The 17,515-nt window shown below is 48.3% G+C and overlaps 1 long non-coding RNA gene across 3 annotated transcripts in view; it reads right to left on the bottom strand.

Moving 5' to 3' along the window:
- Nucleotides 1–16,632, bottom strand: part of Gm30366 — an 84,302-nt gene extending 67,670 nt beyond the window's left edge. For all 3 annotated transcript variants that reach the window (XR_388636.3, XR_003949547.1, XR_879838.2), the window contains exon 1: nucleotides 16,393–16,632. This is a non-coding gene — a long non-coding RNA (predicted gene, 30366). The remainder of the gene's footprint in view (nucleotides 1–16,392) is intronic.
- Nucleotides 16,633–17,515: the final 883 nt, after the last annotated feature.

Genomic DNA, 17,515 nt, shown 5'->3' with positions numbered 1-17,515 from the left:
AGCCAAAGTCCCAGTAGATAGTGTCAGCCTGAGGTGAGTGACTGGGGAGGGAGCTGGGTCTCAGTATGAAAGAGGCTAGAGCCTTGTAAGATTCAGAGGTCTTGAGACAACAGCATAGAAGGAGACGTGAATTTCCCCAGTAACTACCACACAGAACTCTAGCTGTGGGTGAGCAGGGATAGGGCAAAGCCCAAGCTCCTCTGGTGTAGTCGCTCATGATCGCAGTTCCCAAATTGCCACACAGCCACCCAGGCCTGCAGCCTCACCAGGAACTGACCTGGACTCAACACAGTCGCTTGGCTTTGGAGAAGAAGCCCACCCATATCCTACCAACTTCTAGAGCCAAGCTACACTGTAGCTAGGTGGCAACTTGAGAAGAAAGCTCTGTCCAAGCACTCTTGTAGAGTCAGAGAGCCCTGGAAAGCTTCATCTCTGTGACCACACAGCTGTCCCACCGTGGTCTCCCGGAGAGCTGTGCACCCTCATGAACCTATCAGCTGACAACTGCAGCCACAGCACCTGGGTTGCCTGGTGCCTCAGAACACTGGTGCTTCAACACACACAGAACAGGGTGGGGGTGGGGAGGGGTCTCCCTTAAGGACGAGAGACTTTGGTGCCTGTTTTGTAGGATGCAGAATGTAGCAAACTTTTAATGGATTTGTATCAATGCGTGACTGAAAGCAAGTGTTCACATGGTCCCCACCATCATCCTGCTGTCCTTAATTCCGTCTGTGTATACTGCTGTCAGGACTACTGCTGTAGTCCCCAGTGCAACCTCGACCCATGCAGTGTCTGTCCATACCACAGCCTGGTCTGACAACAGATGCATCGGGTCCCCTACCATCACTGGGGCTGCCAGTGGTCAGAGGTCCTTGCCATCACCAGAGCCTGGGCAATGTCTGAGGAAATGCCTGGCAATGACACCATTCCCAGTTATCAGAGTGACAGCACCTGTAAGCTTCCCATACACCTTGCTCTTTTCCACACCTCCAAGAGTTGACAGTGTGTCCCACCCATGCTTGGATCCCAACTATAGCGCTTACGGTGCCCAAAGTTATCTATTATAACTTAAGAACTCCAAAATACTCATCTGGAACCAAAGCCCATTGTGCAGATCAAAATGCCCAAGACTGTTCTATGGGAGAAAGAGCTACTTACAAGAAAGCCAACCGTAGATGGCAGAGACAGCTGATCCACTAGACAGCATATATTTAAAGCAAGTTAGGATGATGGCACCTAAAGAAGATACCGACTCTCTAGCAACAGATCCCAAGAGAAAGCCAAAATGAAGGAAACGTGTGGTAAAGAATAAAAGCATTACCATAAAGGACTTCAGGAGGTTAGGGAGATGGCTCAGTGGGAAAGACCACTTGCTGTGAAAGCAAACAGACCTGAGTTCAAATCCAGAGCGCCTATATAAAAGGCCAGGCATAGCCCTGAGTCCCATAACTCCAATGATATGAGACATGGCACCACACACTACACACAAATCCCACAGGTTTGTATCCTTGAAGCAATGCATTATGTTGATCAATTTCTTGCTCCCCCAAACAGAAATGAGGAGTTGTCACTCACCTCTACCAGCCCTGCTCTTCAGGGTTCATGTGTCCCCAAAGATGGTCTCATCTCTGCTCATCCAGGCTGAGACTGGACACAGCAAACACCTTCTGTTCCTCCCGCAGCTCCAGATCTCACTGTCTTTAATCCCCACTCAGAGCTGGGAACAGACTGATGACACGGAGTCCCAAGGAAGGCCAAATTTCCCAATTGCTCTCACATCTTCTCTATATTTGGCCATATTCTTAGAGAACACAGTGGAAGTCAAGGAAAGTGGAGGAAGCAGGACTCTGTTCAAGGAACAGGTTCAATTAGGCATCCCTCCCAGAGCCAGCAGTGGTCCCACGGCCCAAAGCAGCAATCCAAGTTTTATTTGCTCATAAACATTAATGGGACCAAACCTCGGGGAAAGAAACAGGAAAAGCTAAATGCCATGGAGTGTGCATGATGCCATAAAACCTGGACTCTGTGTGGGAGGGGAAAGGTCGGAGCACTGGAAAGGGAGAACCTTCCCTCACAGATGGACTGGCCTTGGAGACTTCTGGGCATCTATAGGGTTTTCCTAGTCTTTGGGGTTCTAGAAGGGCTCTTCCTGGAGTGCAAGAGAAAACTTTAAAGATAAAGTAAATATTTTCTCTGCTCAGACAAAAGGAAACAAGACCACTGAGGCCCACTCAGAACAGCCTCAGACATGCTCAGAGATGTCCTGGTGTGGAGACAGGGCTCCTAAAAGAACTCAAAGGTTCCAGCCCCAGGCTCAACTTATCAATGACGATCCTAGAAATTTTTGGAAAACTCAAACTATGTCTGCTACTCTCCTCTTCATCCTGTTCATGTTGGGGGAAGACCCTGCTGAGGGGGCAGGGAACTGGTACAAAGCATTACATCATATGTTCAGGAGCATGCATTCTAACCCAAGTACTGTACAGAGCTCTGAAATGCACTATTCATTTGATCCTTTCAACAACCAGATCAGGATACACAAGGCTCTGGGAGTAGAAGGTTGTGGTGTAGGCTATCAAGGTTCAGCATCACAAATCAGGGCTGGAGCCCAGTTACTCTAAGAGGTTATGCTTTTCAGAGAAGTGAGAGAGACACACACATACATACTAACACATACACGCATGGTCAAGTGTAAAGGCCAAAGGTCAACCTCAGGTGCTATCCATGTAGATTTATATTTTTCAAAGCCTACTTTTAATAAGGGTTCTTAAATGCTTTAACCTCCCTTCTAGCTCACCATCCACCAGAGGTAGTGAAAAGGCGAGGTTAATAGGGCAAAGGAGGATGTGGACTGGTTTAAAAATAGTTCTTTGGAGTATATTCAATCTGCATTGTCAGGATATCAGCAGATCAGTTCACACAAATCAACAGCAGTAACGCGATCCACTTGCAAACACCATTCACAAATCAGCAACACCAGTTGGGAATCAGCAGTACCAGTTTGATCCAGAAGAAACTGTGAGTTTCTCCCAAGTCTGCAGAAGTGAATAGAATCTCCAGGAACACCACCAGAAGTTCTTTAGTGTGTTCCTCTCTATGAAGCTGCGACAAACTATGACCCATAATGAATGGCAAGGCGAACCAATACCACACAGCATCATCAGCAAAGACCAGCATCAGCAAGGCCCAACAATGACCAGCAAAGAATGGGAAGGTATACCCCACATAGCATTGTCCACTATATATTGAGTTTTATTAATACCCTTTCCAAACATCATGCATTCTCTCAAGCGTCCACTCTAGCAAAACATCACATGCCCCTTTTCCAGGCGCTTCCAGAAAAACACCACATGTTTGTTCTCAACAAAACATTCTCCCACGTGTCTGCTTCAGCAAAAACATCCTCTCATAAGACAGTTTCCAGAAAAATATCACATGGCCCAACGGAGTCTCCAAAGAAAGCAGAAATTTCCACTTCAATCCATCTTGTTTATCTGAGACAGGGTGTCTCACTAGCCTGGACCTGGCCAAGTAGGCTATGCTGGCTGGCCAGTAAGCCTCAGGGACCCATCCATGTCTACCTCCCCAGAACTGAGATGCCTTAGACTTGAACTCAGGGTCCTCATATTTGCATGGCAAGCACTTTACCAACTGAGCTATCTCCCCAGCTCTGAGTTGACAATTTTGTTTTTGAACCATAAACCGTCTGGCCCAACTGTATACAGTATCAGTGCAGGACTTGAACATGTAGCTGCTTAAGCAAAGTCATGGTGTTGAATTGAACACCTCTCCCTCAGGCTCACATCTCTTCACTCTGAGGCCCCTCAGGGTCAACCACCCACATAAGACATAGCCCCATGTTTGTTCTTCCTCTTTCATTTTAGAGACACGTTCTTCTGATGTCACCCAAGTTGGCCTTGAGCTGGAGATCTTTTGTGCAGCCTCCTGGGTGCTGAGATCATAGGCTTTAGTCACCATAACCAGTGCCTTGTCTCCCTGAGGTTGGGAAGGAACCAAGGGATTTTGGAGACCCTGTTCTGACCAGCCTTGTATCTAGGTTTGAACATGAAAGGAGAAAGACAACCCATTTCCTTTCCTGACTTCCTCTCTCATTTGCATGTTTGATTTCCACGTGGTGTTGGATTTTAGAAGCCCAGTTCCCTGGAGGAATTCCTAAGAAGCCATCTGTTCATGCGCTTCTGAGCCGCCTTGGCAAACGGAAACAGGAGATGTTCATCAATCATCCGAAGGGAGATACGCATTCATTCTCAGGCAGACTCATGTGCATATGCCCTTGAACGTGGTGGCTGTTTCACAGGAAGGCTCACATTTAGATCTTACAGATGCTCTGACCATTCTGGAATCATCTCTGATTTGGAACAAGACCGGTCTGTCCAAGTCAGAGATGTGTACAGGGCCAAAGCTGGAGAGACCTTGGAGGAGTTTGTATATCGAGCCAGGAACACATCTTGTACCCTGGGCAGACCCTGTCCCACACAAAAGGATGCAGATACAACACTACAAGTACATCCATCACCAGTTGAGTCATGAAGCTGTCCCTAGCTCAGACATGTGGCTGGCCTAGGCCACAGTGCCCTTTAGTGAGACTATACTGTCTCCATAAGCAACAAAGCTGAGATTTGTCTTGGTTGCAGTAGGCCCCAATCTAGTGGGTCCTATGAGCTCGTTTTTTTTTCCTCAGTAGTCAATGGGTTCAACTGCTCTCCCTGGAGTCAAGGTAGTAATGGGAGGAGCGGGGGGAGTGTGTGAGGAGAAGGCTTTAAACAGAATCCTATTTTGCAACCAAGACGCACTTCAGAGAACACGTGGTCACCTGTCTGCCTCAGTCAGGAAAAAAAACAAAACCCAAGCCCTGAAAGAAACAAATCTGCTGAAGGATAACTTACTATAAGGCTCCCTCCCAATCCATGCTCTCCCAAGCACTCATCAGAACACTGACCTCCCAGACTCTGGATCAGCAGGACCCAGCTTCCTCGGTCGGCAGGAAGAAAATGGATAAGATGACAGTCTCTAAGCTATCCCTGGCCCTGCTACTTCCTCTTATACCTCTGCTCCCCTCCTCTCTCTCGTTCCAGGGATTTATGCACCATCACCTCAAACCTTGACAGAAAGATTTTTCAAACCTGGGAGAATTTCCTTTAATATTTTATTAGTATATGCAAAACAAGGCAGCCAACAGCCCGGGGACCTGAGCTGCTGCAGGGGAGTGGACAGGTGGAGTGCTTCTGCTCACATCCTCCCCTCCACGGGGCTTCCTGGTCCTGGGTGAGCTCCATCTGGCTGTGAAGGTGAATGTCCAGCCTGATGCTCCCACTGAACCAGGAAGCAATCAGCCCGCAATCACAGGTCCCTGATAAGACCCTCAAAGGGGCCTTGAAGGCTGTGTGAGCAGATGTATATGTGACTCTAGCAGGCCTTCCCAAAGCTCAGAGGAAGCCACAGCAAGCCAGATGGTACTGGCTTGCCTAAGGGTCACTGTGGGAGCTAGTGGGTCAGCCTATATGGTAGTTACCATGAGAGTAGGAAGTAAGGTGTGTAGACTCTCAGAGGATTTCCCCTGACTTTCTGGGACAAAACGAATATGTAGTCACAGCTAATGTGGTGTCTCATGTCTTTTATCACTAAGGAAGCAGAGACAGACATATCTCTGTGAGTTCAAGGCCAGCCTGGTCTACATAGTGGGTTCTAGGACAGCCAGGGCCATATAGAGAGACCTTGTATTGCAGCCCTCTCCCCAAAAGAATCTGTGGTTAAATAAGTATAAAAACCACAGGATTAAGGAAGGTTTCTTTTACTTTGAAATGTTTGTGCCCTTTCGAATCTCCTGGAAGAAAGGACAGAACGGGCTGTTTCCAGTATCACTTGGTTGCCACAGGTAATTCCTCCAAAGCTTCTTATAGGACCAAAGGGGCCTTATGGAATCTGAGCTTAGAAGGCTCCAACAAGAGACACAAGAGCCCCCAGGGATCAAGGCCCTCTGAGAAGCTGGGAAACCCTGCCTCTTCTCCAGGGAGGCTCAGATTCACCACCCAGAAATGGTCTTGATTCTCACGCCAAGCTGATTTGAGCACAAGGAAATCTCAGGTCACCAGAGGCCCCCCATTACCTACAAGGGAATTTGGAGAGACTCCAGACCAGAGATTGGTTCAGCCACAGTCATGTGCCCAGCCTATATGCCTGTTAGGAAAGCAGCTATGCCCTCTTGTCTGCCACCTGACATGACCCTAAGGGCAAAGCCAAACATGAAGACACTCAGAGCTCACTGCTGGGAAGGTGTATAGTCTTCCCTCTGCCCACCTTCACCTGGGAGGTTATGTGCCCCACAGCCCTCTGTGAGCTCATCTGCCTGTCTCTCAGACGGAGGATGCTTCTAGTGGCCCAGCTCTCCTGGTTGACTCCTCCCTGACATTCAGAGAGAGGTCAAAGGCCACACACACACACACACACACACACACACACACACAGGCACGTGCGCGCTCACGTACCATGCTACTCATTCTTCTTATTTGTATTGCTAAGACCACATAACAAAGCCAGGACAGAGGCCATGGGTGCCAAGGACCAGTTTCACTGCAGCACCCTGGCCACTCAGCAAGAAGAAAATCAGCTTTATGTCAGCTGAGCACAAATCCCATGTCAGCACCCTGAGGTTTCTTCTCCCTCCCTCTCTCTCTCTCTCTCTCTCTCTCTCTCTCTCTCTCTCTCTCTCTCTCTCTCTCCATATGTTTCACCTCACTGGGGATAATCTGCAGACTTGTATGACATCATAACATGAAGGGTCATGGACATAAATAAGCCCATGAAGTTGTCATGGGCCACAGAGGTTTGGGGGACAGTGTCATGGCACAGTGTCATGGTGGGAGAGTCCTGAGAGTCCTACAGAAGGGCAGGAAGCCAGAGGGAAAGGCATCCATTTACAAAATGAATTGGTTTCTGGAAGTAAGGTGCTGTGCAAAGCAATTTTTTTTTTCTAGACCAGGCAGCTGTGAGGGTGGGAAAAGAAAGGGACTCACCAAGGGACCAAGGGGGGGGGAGGGAGGGAGGGAGGGAGGGAGGGAGGGAGGGAGGGAGGGAGGGAGGGAGGGAGGAAGAGAGAGAGAGAGAGAGACGCAAGAACTGCTTCCCTGGCCAAAGCCAGAGGTGAACAGACCTGTACCAAGACTCAGGTCCTCCTATGCCTCTGCAGACCCCAAAGCTGCCATTATCATCGCCCCCAAAAGGGTTTTCCTTTTCTCAAAACAACTACTTTGCAGCCCTTTCTTAGGGGCTTTTAATGGCTTTCAAAATACAAACCCGGAGCTGCGAATACCGCCTGGCCAATTTACCGGCACCCTTCGCCTCCCCGGAAATTTCTCCTCAAATGGCTTTACTTCTGCCACAAACAGAGCCTTTGGGGGCAATGGGCCTTTTAATCAACAATTATAAGAAGTTTGAAAAGTCACTTTTAAAAGGCTGTCACGGTGGCGAGCCTGCTCAGCTCTTTGCTCTGCTCCCGAGGGACTGCCTCCGTGACGGTGGGAAGCAGGCACAGGCAGAAGGTGGGTAGGTGGGGAAGAGCATCATCCATCACCCCGCGACAGGTCCAGGGTGCCCAGGGGTCCTCTGAGCACACATCTGCAGCGGGTGTAGTGCTGCTGTGATTTATCAGGCTTATTTGGTGGCTGTTCCTTCTCTCGCTAACCTCCAAAAGTGTTTATGCCTGGGGACCCAGGCCTGGCCTCTCCTGACCTCACCACACAGGTATCCAAGCCATGACCTCCGTCCATGCTGCACCCCGTGTGTACAATTGCTCCCCCTGGGGTCTCCTGAACCCAGAATTTCTGAGGAAAACACACATGAGAGAACCGTTTTCCTCCAGCCACCTTCTCTCAGCCCTGGTCTCATCAAGAGGTGTGTCACCACCCCATCACTACCCTGCCACCTCCTAAAACCACAAGCGTTGCCATTGGCCTAGCCTCTGTTCAATCTGACTCCAGCCAGAGTCTGCCTGGCTTTCTGAGCGGACCACCTCCCATCCCTGCACCACTATACTTCTAAACCTGCAGGGCTCCCCTGCCTCCTCTTCCTTCCTTAATCTGGCAAACCCAAGTCTCACCCCACCTCCAACCAGTGCCAGGACACACATTTCAACATGCAGCAAAGGGAGCCTGAAGGATTCCAAAGAACTTAAAGGGTTCTTTGGAAAGTCAGTTGGATGGTGGTTTGCTGAGGCAAACACGTGAAGAAGTGTTTTCCTGAAGTGGACACAGGTGAAAGACTAAGGCAGACTCATGAAGGAATGTTTCATTGAAGCAGACATAGGAGAAAGGATGTTCGGGGATAACAAACACGTGGAAAGACATGTGATGAAGGATTCTTTGCTAACAACACATATGTATTGGTCTGCCTTACATTGCAAAGTTGAGCTGCATTTGTTGGGCTGGAGTGATGGAGACAGAGCTTGCCTTGCTGGTATAGCTAGCTGTGCCACACTTGTGAGTCTCTTGTCTTCGCTGATCTTTGCTTCCCTGAGGCACAGCTGACAACTTCTGGTGTGTCCCTCCTGGTCCCTCCTGCTGGCTGGAGCCAAGACTGATGCTCTGATAGGTCAAGTCACTGATGTTGCTAGCACAACTGTACAGAACTGGACTGCTGGTGAATCTGTGAAGTGTTTGCAAGAGGATCGAGCTGCTGCTGCTGCTGCTGCTGCTGCTGCTGCTGCTGCTGCTGCTGCTGCTGCTGCTGCTGCGGCTGCTGCTAACCTGTGAACTGAACTGCTGATTTCCAGACAACACAGATGGGAGTTGCTCCAAAGAACCTTTCTAAACAGGTCCACTTTCCTACCCTGGAACCTTTCTTTTTCACTACCTCTGGTGTGGGTGGTGGGCTACAAGAAAGATTAAAATGTTTAAAAACCATCCTTAAAGATAAGATTTTTAAAAATTAAAGTTACAGGAGCCAATCCCTGCCCTGCCAGCTGGGCTGGATGCTGCAGAGACAGAGGGGCATGGGTCAGCAGGCAGTGGCCATTTCCCTCATGTTCACTGTGGAGCACTCTAAAGGGGCAGACTGTATTCCCACACTAGAGAGAACTGGAGTGGCAAGTGGGGACCCTAGGATAGTGAGCCTCCATCAATATGTCCAGCCACTTTCCCTCAGACCTGGTGCTCCACACTCAGGCTTCCTCTTTCCTCATTCCTTTCCCTCAGCATTCCCAGTCTGCCCCATCCTCCTGCCCTCCTTAGCATCCTGGGCAGCCAGCCTGGCTTCTCTAAACACTCCCTGCTTCACCTCCAGAGATGATGATTCTTCATTGTCTTGTTGACCTGACTGGGTGGGTTTACCCAGGAGCCCCACCGCTCAGGGGGTGTCTGTGAGACGGTTTCCAGAGAGGTTTAAATGAAGAGGGACATACCCACCTTCTGTGTGGGGAGCACCATCCTATGGGGTAGGATCCCACACTGCATACAAAGGAGAAAGCAAGCTGAGCCCCTCTGCCAGCTGCAAGACTGAGGATGTCTAGGACCAGCAGCCTCAAGTTCCTACTGTGGTGACGTCCCCCACTCCGATGGCCTGGACCTTCACACTGCGAGCCAGAATAAAACCTCCCTCCTGTAGACCAGGCTGGCCTTGAACTCAGAGATATGCTTGCCTCTGCCTCCTGAGTGCTGGGATTAAAGATGTGCACCGCCACCTGCCAGCCAGCGTAAATCTACCTTCCTTAAATGGCCTTTGTCGGGTATTTTGCAGCGCACAGTAATGAGAAAAGCGACTGATGCTGAGTCCTGTCAGCCCTTTGGGTGATGTCTTTGGTTTTTAGTCCTGTACCTGACTCCTCTGCGGATCGTCAGCTCTGCTAAAGAACTTCATTTGTTTGGTTTGAGGATACTCCCAGAGCACTCAGGGTATTCTCGGTAAATGTTGACTGAAGAAATGTATGCCCAAGTAGGAAATTGCTGAGCTGCAGAATAGAGAGATGTACAAAGAGGCTGTGTCCGTTATGGCCTGGAAGCTATGACAGGACGGTGAGGAGCTGGTCACATTTTGTTCCCAGTCAGGAACAAGAAAGAGGAAAGTGCTGATACTCAGCTGGCCTTCTCCTTCAGTCCCAAACCTTGCATCAACTAATGGTCTTGTAAAGCTGTCAATCATAGGCCCCTCCTCCCAGACCCAGCCTATGGCACAGAGATTGGTGTGAGTCCAAGCTGAAACAATTACAGAACTGAAACTCCCTACTGTTATGGATCTAATTGAATACAATAGAGTGAGGCCAATCATTTCCAGGTCTCTTGGTTCATACATCTAAAGGAAGATTTCGTTCCACTGGTGTGCCAAGCTGCAAGTGGTTAGCCATTTTCAATGCAATAAGACAGAAGCCCACCTGAATGCAGGGAGATTAAGCAATCAGAGAAAGTGGGAAAAGAAAGAAAAAACATTTGTTGCTGGATCCAGCCTTGCCTGAAGGAAGCCTCTGAATTTGCTCTTTAAAAGCAAGAATCAGAGAATATAGTGTTTCTCCATAGGAGCTGCCTAAACCAACCAAGATATCTCTGAATGAACTTGCCTCTTTAACCCCTGGACTAATAATTTTAGAGCCTGTGACTTTTAGTGTTCACTGTCAACAAGGTCCAGACTCACCTAGGAGACAATCTTTCAGGCACACCTGAAATATTGTCAATAATCAAGGGATATCTTGAGTAGGCTAATTGAGGTAGAAAGCATGCCCACTATGAGTGGTCCTATTCCCTAGGTTAGAATCCTGCACTGTATACAAAGAAGAAGATGAGCTGAGCACTAGAAAGCATCTGTTGCTGATTCCTGACAATGGATGCAACGTGACCAGCAGCCTCAAGTTCCTGCTGTTCTGACTTCTACACCATGGTATAAAAATTATTTTCATCACAGTGTTTTATTACAGCCACTGGGGGAAAAAAAGAAAAGACAGAACCTGTGAATAGACCTGGCAGTGCCCAGGAAGGGAGAAGAAGAGTAATCACCACTGTGACCAGTCTCTATACCTCACGCACCCCAGAAGGAAATACTTCTTCCCACACTGTCTCCTCTATTCTGGAATCAGAAGTTCTACATACAAGACACATAGTTTCCATTCCTCCAGGCCTAGGGAGAGATAGGATTGCCTTCTAAACAGGAATGGATTCTCCACAGGCCAACCACTCACTCTTGTGTGTGTGAATGGGGTGCCCCTATATGGGGTACTCCTCCCTGTCTTTCATCCTTTCAGTCAACATGCCCCATCATCTTGTGCCAAGTTGTCAACCAGCAGGGTTCTAGAGAGGTTCTGCCAGTGAGGAGCACTCACTCATGTGAGAGGAGCACTCATACGAGATCTGAGAAGCAGCCCTGATTGTCAAGCAAGTGTTCTGAGTGGGTGGTTAGGGGCCTTGCCAGGAGCTTTCTGGTTTTCGCTGAGCAACTCCTGCTCGGAGGTTTTAGGCCATCGGCATCAGGAGCTGCAGCCACCTCAGAGCTTCCTGTACTTCTGGGTTTCCTAAACATGGCTCAATCTTCTCTGCTCCCTCCTGCCCCACCCCGAGCACTTGGGTAAGCCTTTACCTCACTTTACTCCATCCCGTTCTTCTTGAAATGCTTCAAGGGCTTCTTGGTTCCATTTGTCTAAAGGAGTGAGCAGGACCACAAGGCCAGGACTCCTCCCAAGCTGCCTAGATGAAAAGTTGGCTCCATCCTAGAACTCTAGGGAAAGTCACAACACTCCTGTGGCTGTGTTGGTGACTTGTCTCCTTGCTTTGACAAAAGCATCTTTGGAAAGGAAGGATTTATTCTGACTCACAGCTTAAGGGTATAAAGTCCATCATGGTGGAAAAGTCATGGCAGCTGGAGCTTAAGATTGGTCACATCCACCGTGTGTCTGTGTTTAGGAAGTAGAGGGAGACTGATGCTAGTTCCAGCCTACCCTCTCCTTTCCATGCAACCCAGAGTCTCAGCCTATACAACAGTGTTGCTAAGTTTATGGTGGTTCTTCCCACCCCTCAGACGCTTGAATGGCTATTTGTCTCCAGGTGATTCTAGGTTCGGTCTAGTTGACAACCGACATCATCATAAGCCTACCAAACCCTGTCAACTTGACACCTAAACATATCCACTTTAAGCCACAGCCTTCCATCCACTGCTCCTGTAGGCTTATGGCCCTCTCAGAATACAAAAATGCCTTCCATACAACTTCCAAAGCCCTCCCAGTCCTTAACAGTCTCCAAGGTGTTCTAAAGTATGTGTTAAGTCTACTTTGAGTTTCAAGCAATCTCTTAACTGTGAGCCCCCAAACAATTAAAAAATAATCAAAAGTTGCATGCTTGCAATAACCAGTGGCACAGGGAAAGCATTATCATCCCAAAAGGGAAGGATGAAGATTTAACAAGGAGTGATCATACCAAAGCAAGACCAAAACTCACCAAGTCCTGCAGCTCTGTAGCCAGCATGTGAGGCTTATGATGGAATTGTACAGGCTCCAAAGAGCCACCTGCAGCACACATGTCACCTCTCTCCAACCAGCTCTACTCTGTGCCTTCAACTTTCCTTGGAAGAAATTCTATGGTTTTGATATCTTCGTCAACCTAAAGTTTCTGTTGTGTCTTGGGGTTGATCTCTCAGCTTTAAACAACACTCTCCCATGTCATCCTTGCAGGGATTCTGCCACACACTAGCTTCAGTGGCCCTCTGGAACTGTGATCCAAGACTCCATGACCCCGTCAATGTTTTATCTTGTTAAAATAGATTTACTGTAAGTTTTACTTCCATGTATGTGTGTGTGTGTGTGTGTGTGTGTGTGTGTATGAACATGTGGCATGTGGTGTGTATGTGTGTATGTATGAACATTTGTTATGTGTGTGTGTGTGTGTGTGTGTGTGTGTGTGTGTATAAGAGGTTAGAAAAATGGCATCAGATCCAAACAATCCGGAGTGACAGATGGCCAGCAGCCATGGGCTATGAGTGCTGGGAACTAAACTTGGTCCTCTGGAAGAGCAAACTTGGTCCTCTGGAAGAGCAAGAAGTGTTCTCCACTACTAAGGCAGCCCTCCAACTCCTCATCCCTTCTTCTTTAATGCTTATAAAACAAGGTTAGTACCAACTGGGCAATATTGCCAAGTTGGGCTGCCAGCTTGGGATGGAGCACGGTCGGTCCCCTTGAACCACAGTCTCCTGGGCCTTTGTGTGCTAAGAGGAGGCTCCTGAGCATGGAACCCCTCCAACAACATCTCTGTTTAGGTTCTCTCCTTCCTAATCAATTTACATATTTACAAGGCGGAGCCTTCAATGAGGGATCGTACCCTCAGGGTACCTTTTCTGTTGTCCCTGTTCAGAGTGTCAGGTACAAATTTTAATTCCATTGCTCTCTTTAAGAATCATAAATAATTTGTCATCTTTGTTCTCCTTATCCAGAACTTTAAAGTTGGTCACACATCTCTTCTCACCAAACTTGACATCTTTCTTAATTTTCTGCTCTACTCTCTGAAAGACTTCACTGTAGACCTGGATGCCAGCTGCCACTAATAACCATGACACAGCCTAAACGCTATTCTGTCTGGGAACTTCTTCAGTCAAGGGAACTGGTCCATTGCCTATAAATTCAAAGTCACTGAATCTCTTGGGACACAGGCTGAATCTAGCAAGATTCTTTGTCAGAGTATTCCCATCCTCTTATTGACAGAATCTTTGTTCCTCCATGACACATCACAAATGGGGCCTCCACTGTCCACATTTTTCAGTATTTCCGTCTTCTAAGCCCTCACCAGAAAGTTTGGTTAAGTTCAATTTACAGCATTTAATGCTTTCCTAGTGCAAAGTTCCAAACTCTTCTACATTTCTCCTGAAAACCACTTTTAAAAGTCCAAGAACCACATGGTCAGTTCTACCACAGTAACAACCTCACTTCTTGCTACCAATTTTCTGTATTAGTCACTTGTGTTAAAACAAAATACCCAAGGAAAAAGGGTTTATTTGATCTTACAGTTCCAAGGACACAGTCCAACATGGCAGGGAAAGTATAAATAGCAGCTACAGGAGGTAGCTGGTCACTCTGCATGTGCTGGTCACTTCATGTCAGCTAAACCCAAGCTAGAGTCATAGGAGAGGGAACATAACTGAGAAAATGCCTCCATAAGATTCAGCCATAAGGCATTTTCTTAATTAGTGACTGATGAGGGAGAACCCAGCCCACTTTGGGTACCATCCCTGGGCTGGGGGTCCTGGGTTCTATAAGAAAGCAGGCTGAGCAAGCCAGTAAGCAGCACCCTCCATAGCCTCCATGTTTCTGCCCTGTTTGAGTTCCTATGCCGACTTCCTCCAATGCTGGACTTCAGTGTGGAAGCTTAAGCCAAGAAAACCCTTTCCTCCCCAGGTTGCTTTTTGACCGTGGCATTTCATCACAGCAGTAGAAACTTTAAGAGAACATCCATGATCAGGAAGCAGAGAGCCATGAATGCTCATGCCCAGCCACTTTTAGCTCAATTCAGATCCCCAGCCCACAGACTGCTGGGTCTTCTCACTTCCATTGACCTAGTCTAGAAAACGTGTCACAGACCGTCCCAGAGAGTTCTCCCCCGGTGAGTCTAGATTCCGTCAAGTGGACAATCAACATAAACCATCATACATGGTCCTAGGGAGCTACCGAAATTGCAACACTGATGGAGTGTATGCCTGCTATAGCAATCAAAGCAGCATGGCTGAAGACTGATCATTGGAAACAGAGCAAACGATTATAAGATCACACCAGAAAAAGGTAAGTGAACTTAAGCCAGGCAGTGGTGGTGCACACCTTTAATCCCAGCACTTGGGAGGCAGACGCAGGCGGATTTCTGAGTTCGAGGCCAGCCTGGTCTACAGAGTGAGTTCCAGGACAGCCAGGGCTATACAGAGAAACCCTGTCTCAAAAAACCCAAAAAAAAAAAAAAAAAAAAAGGTAAGTGAACTTGAATGCATAGGTATACTATGGCTAAGAACATACACACACACAAAGAGAGACAGATAGAGAGAAAGACAAAGAGAGACAGACTGACAGAGACAGAGACACAGAGAGAAAGAACAAGAGACAGAGAGAAGAGAGATGGAAACAGACACACAGAAAGAGCCTGTGACATGGACAATACTGTGTGTTGTTCCGCATAAGGATCCTGCCTCCCATCTTCCCTTATTATCTCTTCCCTTATTATCCAAGATCCTCTTCACCTGTCTCAACTTAGTATATATACTTCATAAGGGAGGCCTGTGCCATGCTCCAGCCAAAGAAAGAAAAAAGAGGTGCAGGGCCATGGCTGTGTGGGAAGGAGGGGAGTAGAAGAGAGCCTGTCAGAGTTCTGGTGTTCTGGGTGGGTGGACGCAGGAGGACTGCCAGACACTTTCCACAGGGCCCCTGATAGGCATCTGGCTATGTTAGGCCACTGACCCCACACAACAGGTGGTGGACAAGGGGCAGCCCCAGCTACCAGGTTCTCAGCCTCCGGCATCCCACTCTGGATACAGCAGATGAGCTGAGAACAGAGTAGGGGCCCCGGGGCAGCACTCAGCCCAGAGATAAGGGAAGAGGGCAGAGGGAGTGGGGGGTGCTTGGTGGTTCCCACGCAGGTGAGAGTCCTTAGTCCCGTCCATGGCTGTAGTGTAGGAAGGCCTTCTGTCCGGAGATTAGACAAGGCTCGTTAGGAGAAAGCCTATCCCATCATTCAAGCACAGCGGGCCTTGATGAACAGACAGTCTATGGTTTTAGAGCTTTATTGTAGAAAGGCAGGGGGAAATAGAGAAGGAGACTGGCCATGGCCACGTGGAGAGAGGGGGAAGGGAAAGAGATGAAAGAGAGCTAGAGAGTAAGAAAGGTAAAAACTTAAGAGAGAGAGAGGTGGGGAGGGAAAGAGAAAGAAGGAGGGCTAGAGAGTAAGAAAACTTAGAGAGTGGGGAGGGGCCAAGCAGCCCCTTTTATAGTAGGCTGCTATCTTGCTGTAGCTAGGTAACTGTGGGGAGGAGTCTAGCTAGAATGCCAGAAGCTTGGGACATTGTCTACGCGACTGCTAGCCACATGCCTCTCCTGTGGGGGCTGTGGGAGCGGTAACTTCAACAGGAGCCAGGGGCAGGAGACATGATCGAACGCCTTCTGTCCCATGTAGGTGGAAAAAAATCACCACCCACCGGGTTCCATCGGGGTTCAAGACCTAGGCTCCACTAGAGACCAGGCTGTCTATGCATAGTCCATTGCCCCACAGAGAGGGGGCGGGGTTATACATATGCAAAGAAGTGTGCAGAGTGGGAGCCGGTCTACCAGAAAGGTGTAGTTGTGGCAATGTTTTTTTAAAAGGTTTTCTGTCATTGTGCCTTGTATTTTAGAAGAAAAAAGAGAAAGAAAATAAGCAAAATGAAAAAGATTCTCACCCTCGGGTTTCTCGGGCTCGGGCGAATGGTGAAGTGACCTACACTGTGCTGTGGAAGAAGTCCTTTCCCAGCCCCCTCTCTCACGGAAGCTGCCCAGTTCCGCAGTGGCCCAGTGGAAACTGGGTCCCACCCTGTTGCTGGTTGGTATTTGAGCACCACCACAGCTGACCTGGGCCTCGGTTTTCTTCCTAATGTGTTCTCTTAGTAGTAGTCACTTGATTCATCTCCATGTGGCTGAACTCACAAGCTGAGCCAACGTCACAGTCAAGCTGGGGCCCAGGTCCTGACGCTGCACTTGGAAGGTCCTTTCTGATTGGCTAAAGGCCTGCCTCCCTACATAGGATATGCCGTCCGGTGGAATTACCCCCCAGACCACACAGCTAACTTTCCTTTGATCTTCTGTTCTGAAAACCTGTCAAACCCACCATCCCTGGCCCACAAAACAAATTTATTTTTTGAGTCACGTAGAAAAAAAAAAAACCTGAAGATGAGACGGTGCGAGGGGAGGCGGCTTTTTATATTGGTGTCAGGCTTCTGTGAAACCTAATGGAGCTGTTCTTTGACAACATTATCTGTGTTTGGCTAATTTGGTAGAGTAGACAGCATCCTCTATTGAACAGGAAGAATAGAACACACAGTCCTAGGAAAGCAGAGAGTTGGCCCATTGTGGGTAATTTGTTTCCACTATTCATACTGCAGATAGGCATACAATTATAGAGGCGCTCACAGGTAAATTTCTATTCATTCTTTTATCACCTGGCAAATGAAATAGTCATTTTTAAAATAGCTTGAGGCAGAGATGTGTGTCAGTAAACAAAAGGGCAGGCTTCCATATCGCGGTATGTTTTGCCCTGATGATTTGTGCTTCCACCCCTCAAAAGCTGCGCAACCAATTCAGGAGAACCGACCCCCCACTTGGGCATATTTGTCTTCCGAATGCAACCCAGATGGGGACAGTGACAAGAAACAACAGGAGGAAACTCTTCCTGAACTCGACCTTCAGTGCTGGGGACAGATGGAGGACAGGAAATGCTCTTTCCCGAGGGACCCTTAGGTGCTGCAGAGTGAAGGCGGGGAAGTTTGAGCTCTTAGCGGTCAAGGAGTCAAGCAGGACTTGGAGCCA

Source organism: Mus musculus, chromosome 11 (genome assembly GCF_000001635.26).
Source record: "Mus musculus strain C57BL/6J chromosome 11, GRCm38.p6 C57BL/6J".
NCBI classification, from domain to species: domain Eukaryota; kingdom Metazoa; phylum Chordata; class Mammalia; order Rodentia; family Muridae; genus Mus; species Mus musculus.
This window is presented reverse-complemented; position numbering and strand designations above follow the sequence as displayed.